The sequence below is a fragment of the Aphelocoma coerulescens genome, unplaced genomic scaffold (genome assembly GCF_041296385.1).
Source record: "Aphelocoma coerulescens isolate FSJ_1873_10779 unplaced genomic scaffold, UR_Acoe_1.0 HiC_scaffold_99, whole genome shotgun sequence".
Lineage (NCBI taxonomy): Eukaryota > Metazoa > Chordata > Aves > Passeriformes > Corvidae > Aphelocoma > Aphelocoma coerulescens.
Genome location: NW_027184079.1, coordinates 705,379 through 719,190, shown reverse-complemented (window position 1 = coordinate 719,190; position 13,812 = coordinate 705,379).

Below are 13,812 nucleotides of genomic sequence, written 5' to 3'. Positions count from 1 at the left end.
ACACTTTGGAAGCACAACAGCATCCTAGGAGTCATATACTGGCAACTGGCAGCTACAGGACACTTGCTGCTCCTAGGATGCTTTTCTCTGGGAAAATCTTCTTGCACACAACCTTGCTGCAGATTTTACTTCTAGGCCTTTCGTGGCCATCTGCATTCTCAGCCACAAGCAGCTTCTGATGATCGACATGGCTCTGGGAGAGCAGGGACTCCTGTCTGTGGACAAAGAAAACAAAGACAACTTGTAAGAAGAAAACCTGGAGCTTCTAGTTAGAAGAGAAAGGACTATTCAATCAAGGCAGGGCCAAGGGAGGAAACTTTCTAAAATGGAACAAGCAGCAGAAGCACAGTAGTTTTGCAGAAGAAATTCCCCTCCCAGCATTTGGCTTAAGGAAAAAGCCTGATGTTTCTATGAGAGACTTGAGTTCATGTCTACTATTGGGTACCAGACATCTGAACATTTAGACTATTGGCTTTCCAGGCTCACGCTATTCAAACCGGAAAGTGAAACTATTCTAACAGTAGGGATGATTGCAAGAAATGTTTCTGTTTACACCACGACTGCCGACCATCCATCATTCTTACCTTGCACCTGTCCAAAGGCCTTCCTCCGTCTGCGCTCTGGCAACTCTCACCCAAGCTCGGGCAGGGATGGAGGCTCTTGCCACAAGTAGCCCAAGCGTGGACATCTTCCTCATCCTGCTCCTCCACTGCTGACGGCAGGGAATTCCCTGGAGCTCCTAAAATCTGCCTTTCCTTCTCGAGGATCGTGTCTGGCAGCTCTCTGAGCCTCTTACACTTTGGAAGCGTAACAGCATCCTAGGAGTCATATTCTGGAAACTGGCAGCTACAGGACACTTGCTGCTCCTAGGATGCTTTTCTCTGGGAAAATCTTCTTGCACACAACCTTGCTGCAGATTTTACTTCTAGGCCTTTCATGGCCATCTACATCCGCGGCCACAAGCAGCTTGTGATGATTGACATGGCTCTGGGAGAGCAGGGACTCCTGCCTGTGGACAAAGAAAACAAAGACAACTTGTAAGAAGAAAACCTGGAGCTTCTAGTTAGAAGAGAAAGGATTATTCAATCAAGGCAGGGCCAAGGGAGGAAACTTTCTAAAATGGAACAAGCAGCAGAAGCAGAGCAGTATTGCAGAAGAAATTCCCCTCCCAGCACTTGGCTTAAGGAAAAAGCCTGATGTTTCTATGAGAGACTTGAGTTCATGTCTACTATTGGGTACCAGACATCTGAACATTTAGACTATTGGCTTTCCAGGCTCACGCTATTCAAACCGGAATGTGAAACTATTTCAAAAGCTAGAGATGCTTCGAAGAGATGTTTCTGTTTACACCACGACTGGGGACCATGCATCATTCTTACCTTGCATCTGTCCAAAGGCCTTCCTCCGTCTGCGCTCCGGCAACTCTCACCCACGCTCGGGCAGGGATGGAGGCTCTTGCCACAAGTAGCCCAAGCGTGGACGTCTTCCTCATCCTGCTCCTCCACTGCTGACGACCTGGAATTCCCTGGAGCTGCAACCATCTGCCTTTGCTGCTCAAGGACCTTCTCTAGCACCATGCCAAAGGCCTTCTCCTATGGCAGCGCTGCAGCATCCTGCAAGTCACGGACTGGAACTGGCACCTCCAGCAAAGTTGCTCCTGGGAAACATCCCTCAGCCATTCCCTTACTGCAATGAGCTGGACTCCTATTCCTCTGCAAGGCTCTTCCTGGACAGGTGCATCCTCAGCAATGAGACGGTTCTTCTGAGAGCTGCGGCTCTGAGGGAGCAGCGAGTCCTGTCCAAAGGGCTTCCTGCATCTCTAGTCCTGCACCTCTCACAGAGGCACCAGATATGGTCAAGTCTCCTTCCAGGAGTATCTGACGTGTGGAATTCTTCTTCATCCTTCTTCTCCATTGCTGATGGCTCTAAGTGCCCGGCAGATGGGAACAGCTTCCTTTGCTGCTGGAGCAATTTTTCCAGCACCACACCAAAAGTCTTCTCCTATGGTACTGCCACATCCTTCTTGGAACCTTGGTTGGGGGACTGGTGGCTCCAGGACAATCTCTGCTCTGCCTCTGGCTTGTGGGATTGCCTTACTGGAGGCCTTCTCTTTTCTATATCCTGCTTAAACAAGAAAGGCTTCATAACTTGACTGCTCTATGCCAGCTATGAATACATCATATCTTTTGTAACTCTTTTATAGTGGACACAGAGTTTGTTTAAGCTTATTCTCACAACTTTTATCATGACTATGCCTCACAACTCTTACAACTCTTACTAGTTCATAACCTGGCTTACACATCGTCTCTGTCCAGATTAGTATTTTAATATATACAAAACAATTCTCAATATCGTCTAGCTACAAGATGTAACCACACATCTTTGTCCTTTTTTATTTTTGCAGAAACATTGGCAATTGTTTCTCTCTTTAATATTTTTCCCTTCGGAACTCATCTGTTTCCTGTTTTCACTTCCTCTACTCAGAAGACCTCTCCTTTGGTTTATTCTTGTACTTATTCTCCAATCTTTCCAGGCTACTTTATAGAGATGTAGCTGGTGCAACATATACTTATTAGATAGTTTTTGTTGTTTTGATTTATAATACAGGAAGATGATAAAACACGTATTTTACATTACCTCGGATGGCAAAAATTTTTTGCATTTTTAATGGAAAATATATTTTTAAAGTTTGGATAGCATAATTTAAAATAAATAGTTTCATTACCTGTCCAGTAGCCATAACATAGATCTGTATCCATCATCTAAAAGTAAAGCCAGTTTTTGATTTGATACACACATTGAGACTTTATCTTGTAGGAAATAAAGCAGAAAAAAGATGCTATTACAGTTTTATCTTCAACTGCACATCACTTCTAACCTTGAGTGAAGGCTCTGCATTATTGAATAGAACCAATTGAGGCAGTGCAGCTCTCGGTTAACACATGATCAGAACCTCAGACTGCTAAGGAAGAGCAGGAAATAGTTTGGCTGCCACCACGAGGCAACAGCACATTCTCCTGTTGACATTCTCACGGTCAGAGTGAAACTGGAACCGAGCAATCCCATTCCTTTGCAACCACCCTTATGCTGCAGAGATGGAGCCCTGAGCTCAGAAATGCCATTTGTGACAGAGCTTTCCCAGGTGGGAAGGCATCCTCCCTTCCCAGAGGTATTGCAAGTTCCCCTCTCCCCACTCCATTCCATCCATAAATGGAATGCTGACAATCCATAAAGGTTAGACACCACAGCACTGGCATGGATTCTTTTCCTTAGGCAGATCTAAGGCAGTCTGGGAGTTGCTCAGCCTCTTGTGCCCTCCTCAAGGGAGCATTTGTAACTTTTCTTCCTACAATCATCCAACCAAACAACTTGGTTACTGCTCCAAGTAATTACCATAAGCTTTGGCTGTGGTTTCCCATTCGATTTTAGTTAACCCAATATTTTGTAAATATTGACACTTCTATATTTGAAATTCCCAACATATTACAGAGATTTCATAGGTGATCTTCAAACTTGAGAGGTGATATTGACCACAGAGTAGCAATAAATAGGAAATATCAGAACAAAAGTTAATCCAATACACACCCCCAACAATCCTCCAATTTTTTATTATTTTTTTTTTATTCTGGAAGAAACAAATTTAACAGCACTGCCATGCATGCAATAAAGGGACCGAGGCATGAAGATGAGCAAGCTCTTGGTCCCTCACATTCCAGTTTTCAAGGGTGACATTAGTGGGACACTGCTTGGAGCACTGCAATGATATCAAAGTAATCCATTAAACTTGCTGCTAACTGGAAATTTCTTTTGAGATGCATAGATAATATACAGCTCATTACTTACACATACAGGCAAAAGAAAAAAGCAAGTTTCACCACATTCTCATAAACCTCTGGAAATAAAGTCCTATAAACTTAACTGCCTTTCTCAATTTGACAAATTGATACTGCTATAACATTACCTGTACTGCACCTTGTCAATTGGATGCTTTTGCCCAGACTCTTTGCTCTATATATGTCATTTACACCACAGAAAACAAGACAGAATCCTATCCGAGCAAAAATTCAGTGGGAATCGAGAATTACTTACTCGGCAACACCTTACTCGGCACATCTCTCTGTGCAACATGCACTACAGCTTTCTTTTGGTCTGATCAAACACTTCTTATGGTAAAGATCATCATCCTATAATCTGGACTACGGACTGACTTCCTGGCCCGACGTGCCTCATCGCCGCCAACCTGATCCATTCTCTGCACATTGACTGAGCCTGACCGTACCCTCTGCAACCACCACCTCCCTGGGCAACCTGTTCCAACGCCTGACCACCCCAACAGCAAAAAAAAAAAATCTAATATGTAATCCGAATCCCCACTGTCCCATTTGAAGGCCACTCCCTCTAGTAGCCCGTAGGCTTCTTTCAGAAGCGATGTGAGGGGAAGGCGGCTCGCCGCTCCCCTTTACCCACACGGCTGGCTCCCTTCCAGGCCCGATCCCACACACGGTAAGGAAGGAACGCACCCACCCAGACGCCTGGGGCCAATCCTTCACCGGGGCTCTGTCAGTCCCCCGCCGGGGGCCGGTCACTCCCTCACCGGGGGATCACTCCCCCACCAGAACCAGAACAAGAACCAGAACCCACTCCCGCACCCACCCCGCCGCCGCCGCTCCCGTTCTGTCGCACCAACGGCCCCTCAGCGGCCCCGGCCCCTGCGGGCCCCGCCCCCGCCCCGCGGCCCCGGCCAATCCCCGCCGAGCCCCGCCCGTCCCGCGGCTCCCCATTGGTGGCGCGCGCTGCGCCCGCGGCCCGAGCGGCGCGAGCGGCGCAGGCTCCGCCCCCTGTCCCGCTGCGCGCGGGGAGCGTTCGGTCGTGCCCTGGGGAGCGGCGGCCGCGGGGCCCGCGCGGAGCGGCCGTTTCTCCGTGGCTGCGCCGCCAGCACGGCCGGCAACGCGGGCGCGCAGAAGGCGCTTCGGCCACCGGGCAGGAGGGATCACTACATAAACCCAAACGTTCTGGAAGAGTGGGAATTGGTGTCCAAGGACATCGTTTGCACCTGCGCTTGGCTCACAACATCCCCCTGCAGCGCTACGGGCTGGTTTCTTTAGGCGGCCACAGAGCCCTTAAAGGGAACTGGGCCGCCTTGACTTGTAAGCAAAGCGGCCACAGAGTCCCTAAATCAGACTGGGTTGCCTGGAGTTGTTACTAAACTCCCCACATTGCGCTGACCGTTCTGTGCAATTTCCAATGGCCCCGCAGAAAAAGACCTGGGGGTGCTGGCCAAGAGCTGCTGAACACGAGCCCAGGTGTGCCCACGTGGCCAAGAAGGACATTGGCATCCTGGCCTGGGTCAGCAACAGTGCGGCCAGCAGGACCAGGGCAATGACTGTCCGTCCCCCTGTTTTGGGCACCGCTGAGGCCCCACCTCGAATCGTGGGGTCAGTTTTGGGTCCCTCACTGCAAGAAAAATTTTGAGGTGCTGGAGCGTGTCCAGAGAAGGGAATTGAGCTGGGGCAGGCTCTGGAGCACAAGTCTGAGGAGAAGCGGCTGAGGCAGATGGGGGGGCTCAGCCTGGAGAAAAGGAGGCTCGGGGAGGACTTTCCCTCTCTCTCCAACTCCCTGGAAGGACACCGGCTTGGGTGGGGATTCCTAACCATAAGGTATCTATCCCATGATCTTTTGCACCAAGAAGATTGTCGCTGTAACTTTAGGATTTGGCAGCCGGGAAACCTTGGGGAGGATGGAGGGCTTTGCTTTAGGGCACGTGTTTTTAAAGGCTGCCCAGGCAGTCGCACATCGTGCAAAAGGTGTACGCTCTGCCCGAGACTTACGGGAATCCTGGAATTTAGTGACTGGGGTGTAAAACTGCCTGCTTCCCTTCCGGATCACGGCAGTCGCTTGCGTGGTTGCTGAGGGAGCTTTTGTGCATTCGGCTTCGGGACTTTGCTACGCTGCAATTCGGCAATGTGATCGAATGTGCCTGCTTTCCCTGCCTCCCTGCCGCTCGGGAATGCACAGACGGTGCACGGTGTTCCGCCTGGAGCCGGGCTGTGCCCGCCGTCCCCTGAGTGCCCGGGGAATCGCTCCCTCGGCTCCGTTGTGTCCGAGCCGCCGCTGCCCCCGCCCCGCTGAGGGTCCGAGCGTGCAGCGGAGCGCCCCCTGCCGGCCGCGCGTGCCCCTGGCCCCGCCCCCCGCCGGCCGCAGCGGCCTTAGCCCCGCCCCCCGCCGGCCGCGCGGGATCCCGGCCCCGCCCCGCGCCCGCCGCAGCCGCCAGCGGCCCCTGCCGGGCGTGGCCGGAACTACAGCAAAGGGCAACCACGACCCTCGGCGGGGGAACCTCCCTGGGTTTGTGCTGGGCTTTGTTCCGGGCATGTTCTGTACTAAAGAACTGCTACTCCTTTCCTATATTTTTTAAGCCCCATAATTTTCGAAGTTATAATGATTTGGAGAGAGCAGTCTTCTTGCCATTCCAGGAAGGTTCCCACTTCCTTAGCAGACATTTAACTTTTAAAACAGGACACTTTGTTAAAAAAAAACAAACCCGGGAACATTTCATGATTTCATGTACTACATGATTTCACATCTAAAGAAACCGGGCTGTCTGCCCTTTTCTTCTCAGGCAGTGCGTTCCTCTGTCTTCAAGTACAAAAGCAACAAAGCGATTATAGGTAACAGTGGCAGAATACGCTGTGTTACTGTCACAGGGACTCCCGGCTTACTTCACCAGCTCCTATCTGTTGTTTGTTGCTGCCCAGTGAAGAAGAGTCACATTTTCTTTGTCTGGTTGGCAAACATCATATCCTGCTTCTACCAGTTCTTTGCATCGCTCTGCCATTCCATACCTTAAATGAGACAACACCGATTTACTTACCGTTTGTTAAATATCCTCCAGTTTGGAGACAGTCGCATCCTAAAGAAAAAATACATCTCAATAAGCATCACCCAGCAGTTCCTACTTGAGCAGATTCCACATTGCATTCAATGGAAACCTTGTAAAAAGAGTGGGGCTGTGCCTTGAGGAGTAGAAACTTCTACTTAACAAATCTGTCTGAAATGCTTTTGGTTTATTTACAATAGTAGCTGTAAGTGATGTTTCTTCTTCCACTACAGGGAGAAAATGAAACTGAAGATGTTTCCTCTGTAAAAATGGAAGCTTTGTAACAATGGACCTCCCGCTCCCGGAGGAAACGTGCCACGGCCCTTGGAGAATTGGCAGTCACTGCTCACAGGCCATCGGAAAAGGGATAATTGTCACCCCCAGCTCACCCTCCAGACCAGGGCTGACACATAGGACTCTCGCCATCCCCTCACGGTGGGATCCTGGCTGGAAGCATCACAGCTCGGGTCAGGACTTTGGGTAGAGACTTGGAGAGCCACTCAGGGCACAAGAGGGTTGGCAGCCCTCAGAAAAGAAAAGAAAAATGAAAGAGCAGGCGCATTTATGAAAAAACCCTTTTTTTTACCGACCCCTGTTTCAGTAGGTCAGGGCAGTAGACAGAAGGTAGCACAGATTTGTAGCTGGCACCCGGGCCTATTCCTGTAACTAGACTCGTTACTGCACTTTCCATCTCCATCAGTTGTTTTTACGGTAGAGGAAGATATTTGGGAGGGGCACAATGGGCCCAACACCATGGGAGCAAGTCCAGGATGTCAACAGCTTTCAGTTGTGAATGAGCAGGAAAGCTAAGAGACAAAGTCAGGCTTTTTTCTCATCCTGAAGGGGGAGAAGGGAAAATTCAGAGCTGACAAAAATATACCGTATTGGGGTGCACAAGTGCAGGGAGAACCCTCCCTTGCTGGACAGGAGGTGCTATGAGCATTCAGGGATTCTTTGTTGACATAGCAAAGTCTCCAGAAGGCAGCTGGGGAGAAATACCACTCCTTCCACCCAGTGTTCTAAAGCTCTGGGCTACATGGTACAACAAAGTTATCAAGAGTTGCTCTGTTACATAACACAACTCCCGAATGTGAGACGGGGTTAGAGGCTGGTAACACCAGGGGGGTTCCCTTGGAGTCCCTAGGGATCACTTTCTCTGCCGCTCCTTCCTCGGCAGCGGGGGTCCCCTCCCGCTCTTTCCCTGCCCCAGCTTGGGAGGCTGAGCCTGCTGGAGCGTGTCCATCTGTCCTAGAGTCTCTTTTGGCATCTGCGTACCCCTGCACAGCTCCTTTAGATGCTGCTGTCCCCTAAATCCAGGCAGACCGGGCTGCATTTGCCTGCTGCCAGTGTGAGGGGAAGAAAGAGCAAGAGTTCATTAGGGCTTGACCTGAAATGATGTTTTGGCATTTCTGCTTCTTCTCACAGCTTTGGCAGGTGAGCAGCATCTCTGTCCCTGCCGCCTGCTGGCCCTTGGAATGCACACATGAGCCCAGGTATCACTTCTGGCCAGTTGTTCAGCTGCTTTGTTCTCCGGAGAGAGACCGAGAGTTGAATTTTTCCTTCCCTGGAATTTCGGATTTTCTCCCTTTTCTACTGGACTGCTTGATTGCTTTAACATCAGAGCACATCGGGAGGACTTTCCACCGGGCACAGAGGGCCTGGCCCTGGGCCAAGCCGCAGCTCCGAGGAGACCAAAGGCAGGACTCTAACACTTTCCCAGGTTTTTCCTCCACAGCAAAAGATTTTATTATTTAGCATTATTTTCCTTTCCCGTGTGTTTGTTAAATAAATAGTTTTATCTCCTTCACTTTCCTTCGAGGAAAATTTATTTTTTCCCGACCCTGGTGGGGGAGGGGTGATTGTGCCTTCTCTCAGAGGATATATTTCTAAATTTGGCCAAACCGGAACACCCAGCACACTGCCATGCACAGGCTTCGCTGGCTGCAGCTCCCAAGGAGAAGTGTTGCTTAATGACCTTGTGTTCTGCCCAGCTGGACATGAGAACAGCAGTACTTGGAAAGCAGCCTGTGGTGAAAAGCACCCCTGCTTCCACCCCAGCATGACCCTGGGCCTTTTTCTAAAAGGAACAGGAATGGTATAATTTATTGGCCTGGTTTTTGGTGCTTGAGGTGGAACAAATTTCCCGAGGGCCTCTTCTCCTTTTTCCTGCAAGAGGTGGAGTTGTGCTGGGTTGTGAGCACCCTGCAGCATTGGTTTGGGGAGCAGCTTGCCGAGAGTCAGGGTCTGGTTCTGTTAATGAGGGCACTTGCCAGTGGGGAAGTGGCTCACAGCGAGGGTGGTTGAGGGCAAGATCTTATGAAGGGAAAACAGCCCTTAATGTGGCAGGTCAGCTCTAGTTTTTCTCCTTCCCTCTGCTTCCCATTTTGAGCTTTACTGTTCTCAGGCTTAACCCAGAAGTTGTTCTTGCTGCAGCCAAATTCCATCCTGCTATGCTGCTGTGGACATCAGTTTAATGACAAGAGGGATGCAGCTCCCTCTCCCAGGCAGAGCCGTCTGGTCAGTGCCTGGGCAGCAGTTTTGTCAAGCAAGTGCAAATGGGGACAGTCAGTGTAGAGAGCCGTGGGGTGAAGGACCAAGGGAGCTGTAGGAGGTGGGAGAGGGTGATCACCCACTCTGTAGGGACAGGTGGTGGCTTGTGCCCTCCAAGGCTGGGGCAAGCCAGCTGACTTCTCAGGCCAGGGCAACAGCGCCATGGGAGAGAAGGGAGTTCTTTTTACTGAGACACTGTAGTCTTGTGTTCTTTGAGCCTTGGTGAGCACTGGTCCTTGTTGGCAAGGCTCCCCCAGAGCTCATGGATCACTGGGACTGTTACAGGAGTCCTTTCAAGCCTTCTTGGGTAAAGGAGGGGCTGAGGCAGCTGTGGGACAAGTGCTCTGCCTGGGGCACTTGGCAGCCTCTGGGTGCTGCCTTTCAGGGTTTGCCCTTCCTTGACAAGACATGTTTGAGTGGGAAGACTTTGAAGGCAATTTATCACTGTAGGGCTGTTAAATGTTGATTTGACAGAGACAAATGTGTTACGCTCCATTTCACAACCTTCAGGGGTAAACGTTCTCCATTCTCAGTATCTCTGATTCCCTTGGGGTCATCTCTTTCCCCAGATGCATCGTTCCTAAGCTGACAGCGTGCCCCTACATCCTGTGCTACGATGAGTGCCATCTGAAGGAGCCATACGAGAGGAAGTTCCTCATTGTGAATAACAGCCACATTCCTGGCTGCTACGGGCTTATTGCCCAGGTTTGGCATCGCATCCACCTCCTCCTCTCCAATATTATTGAGGAGATTATTGGGGGAAAAAAAGGGTTTGGTTTGCTGGTTTCTATTCAGTCTTAAAGATCTGCTGAGAACAAGATCCTACCTGAATGTAAACTTTAGGGTGCAGTTTAACCTCCTGAGGAAGCAGTTCATGTTCTAGTCTTCGGGATGTGGGAGATCTTAGAGGGTTGTGAAAAGCTGCTGCATTCACAGACACCAACGCCTGTGCTGGCAGCCTCCTTGCAGGACCCCCTGAGAATGCTAAACCTACAATTCTTGCATCTTGTTTGTGCCTTTCACCTTTTTCCTGGGGATTTTTAGAAGTGTGTGTGAGTTGCCATTGTGGTGGATGTTAAGGACTTTAAAGTTTCTTCAGAGGTCCCTCTGAAGTTGCATTTGATTCTGTCCCTTCTAGAAACGCAAGGAAGATACTCCTGTGTTCTACTCCAGCTCCGAGCCCTGTGGGATTGTCCAGCCTTTCAGCATAGCAGAGATTCCAGTTACAATCGAAGCCCAAAAATTGGGCAAGTATGACACCAGTGTCCTTATTGGCGTGTTCGGGGATGAAGGAAACTTGCTGGTGAGTGCAAGGGGAGACGTGTGCCTTTGTGCAACTCATCCTGGCAGGGTGCAAAGCGTACAGGGATTCTTCCAGAGAAAACAGGCACAGGCTGGTATGGAGAAGGACAGAAGGGATTGGTGGCATACACAGCTCATGCCTTATAGGTGGTAATCTCAGTGTCTGACACAGCATATAGTTCATCTAAGCTGGAATCAAGGATAATTTTAGTTAATTAATCTTTAAAATGCCATTAACTTTGGAAACATCTGTTTAAAAATGTCATGTCATCTCTCTGAGCACAAAAGAGAATGTCAGAAGATTTCTGGAAACCTTGAGCTTTCTGTAAAAGAAAGGAAAGCTGGCATTTGGAAAGTAGTTGCAAGGATCCAAACATATTAAGACATACGGAAATGATGATGCCAAATCCCCTGGATGGCACCATCACACTGGGCCAGTATTACAGCTGGTGGTGGGGTCCGTGGCTCTGACCCAGGAAGAGGTGACTGGTCCGGAGAGATGGTCCCGAAAGGGATCGCCGTCCCGAGGCCCAGTGTCTTCCCTCAGCTGCTGGCAGGAGGGCCCTTGCAGGGGCTGTCAGCTCTTTAGTGATTGTCAGCTCGTGACTTCAGCTCAGCTCTGCAGGGCAGCCTCCAGGCCAAACCAAACCAGAGAGAGACGAGAAGGCCCGTGTGGCTGGTTCCGCACAGAGGTAGCTTTATTGTTGGTTCCCTCTGGCGAAGGGGAAAGCCAGGGACGAGCTCTCTCCCCCACAGAGCCAGGGGGCTTCCTTTTATAGGGATACAGGGGATCAGCAGGGGACCAATGGGTTACAGAGGGTCTGGGACAGACCAATGGGTTACAGAAAGATCTGCATAGTGTCTCCCAAAGGATTGTGGGTCCACTTTTCCTCGCCATGACCAAGAAGTGGCTGCCTTTTCAGGGAGTCCTGCTGGGCAATTGCAAAATCTCTTGTCTCAGCAGAGATCCCTCCAGGGCAAGGGCTGGGCATATCCCACAGGCCAGTGTGGCACTGCATGTAAGTCAGTCAACAGGAGGGCCAGGCAGTGCAGGCTGTGGCAGGGAGCCTGAAGTTTGACAAAACAGTTGCTTTTAACTATCACGCTCCTTACCTTAAAGAGGAGGGTTTCTCCCCACTAGAATAACCAGTTGTTTAACTGTCAGCCTGGTCTTAATTACAGATTTCTTGAAAAGCTTTTACCTTTGGGCCAATAATTTGTAGTTTGAAGCTTTCTCTTACCTTAATCCTTTTTAATTTGGAGGTGAATGTATAGGGATTCCTTGTGGAACAGGGGCGTATGATAGCCCAGGAGAGTTGGGGCAACCCAGGACTGCTGCAGAAGCACCCCTGAAGGGGCCTCAGGCTGCAGATAGGCCAGAAAGACACCTGGCAGCAGGCAGCCTTGAACAGCCTTGGGAAAAGTTACATGCTGGTCGGCTCCCCTGCTGCTTAGAGGCTGTCCTGTGGAAATAGTGCGTGAAGCTTTGTAGATATAAGTGAGTGTAAGTAAACAATAAAGGAAGCACGATGCTCAAATAGTATTGGTGTTCGTATCGTGACTTTGGCCGGCTCCCCTGCGCTCGGAACCACCCCCCCCCCCCCCGCTAAAGGTGAATGTGTCTTTTTTTTTTCCCCCAAAAGCCCAGTATTTCAGCTGGAGAGTGGTAGTTGTCCCTAAAGAAATAACTTGAGCAGGATTGAGCTGTTTAAGCTTTTTAGCTTTCCCTGTTGTGGTTTGGTTTGGTTTTTTTTTCAAATCTTTCTTGCCTACTTTCTGGAACAGAGACAGGTGTTACGGAGCACTGGAACGCGGGCGGATATCTACCCAAGTCCAAGACTGATAGAATTTGTCATGATCCCAGCGCTACGTTGTAGTACACAAACCTTTCACCTCGTCAATGAGGGTTTTGTTGCTGCAGACTTCAGGATGGCGGTCGTACCCCCCCTACAGGGTCCCCAAGTGCAGGATCTCAAAGATTGAGTAATAGTTTTGGGCGCAGATTAATGCAAAATACAGTAACAGGATGAATCACCCCAGAACAAACATTTTGGAGGAAAACACCAGGTCCTGTCAGCATCTCCTGGAAAATGCTACATTGCCGTTATAAACATATTTTTCTTTGCAATGATGACATCAGAAGGGCAGATTATCAGACACTGTTTCTGGTCCACATTAATGTGATTGATGGAGGCAGACAAAGAGGTTTAATTAAATTAGAGAATTTATTAATTACAGCAAGCAAGGCATAAGCAAAATCAGCGCTGGGCGACAGGGGAGTCCCCGCTCCACCGAATTGCCGCAGGGGTTTGCAAATTTCAGTCCTTCTTTTATGCAGGATCGTTTCCTGTTAACTCTTCTTTAAGGGAGTACTCTGCGCATGTGTGAACTTGTTGCTAGGGGGTCGTTTTCTGCCTTCTGGTGGTCGATGGCTGAAGGCTAGTAGTCTTCTTCAGGTGCCCTCTGGGTGACCTTTTCCATATTTGGTCAGTTAGTATCCCCTGCTTTTCTTCTTGGAGCTTAAACAATAGTACACTTACAGCACTTACAACCTTTACATATAGATTTGTTAAGACATTTCCTGTTATGTACATTGTGGCCTGTGTCAGCTCTTTTCAATGAACAAAATACCCTCATTTATTACAATCCCCCCTTTTTCTCTTGTTCATTTTTGTTCATTGAATCTTTTTAGCTCCTGTTTAGCTAATTCTAACATTTCTTTTTCATGATTTTCTGATATCTGCTGGTATTTAGCCCTAAGGAGCATTAAATGTGCTACTTCTAAGCGCCCTTTTACTATGGAGATTAACTTATTAAGTATACACGGCCTAAATGTGAGTCCTAGGACTAACAGAATTAGAGGCCCTGCGATGGTAGATAACAAAGTGGTTAACCAGGGTGAATGGTTAAACCAGGATTCATACCAGCTCTGTTGTGCCTCTCTTTCTCTTTTCCGTTGTTCTAGCCGTTTTCTTAGTTTAGTCATGGTGTCTATCACTACCCCAGTGTGGTCTGCGTAGACACAGCATTCTTCTTTGAGTGCTACACACAGTCCTCCCTGCTGAAGGAATAATAAGTCTAAACCC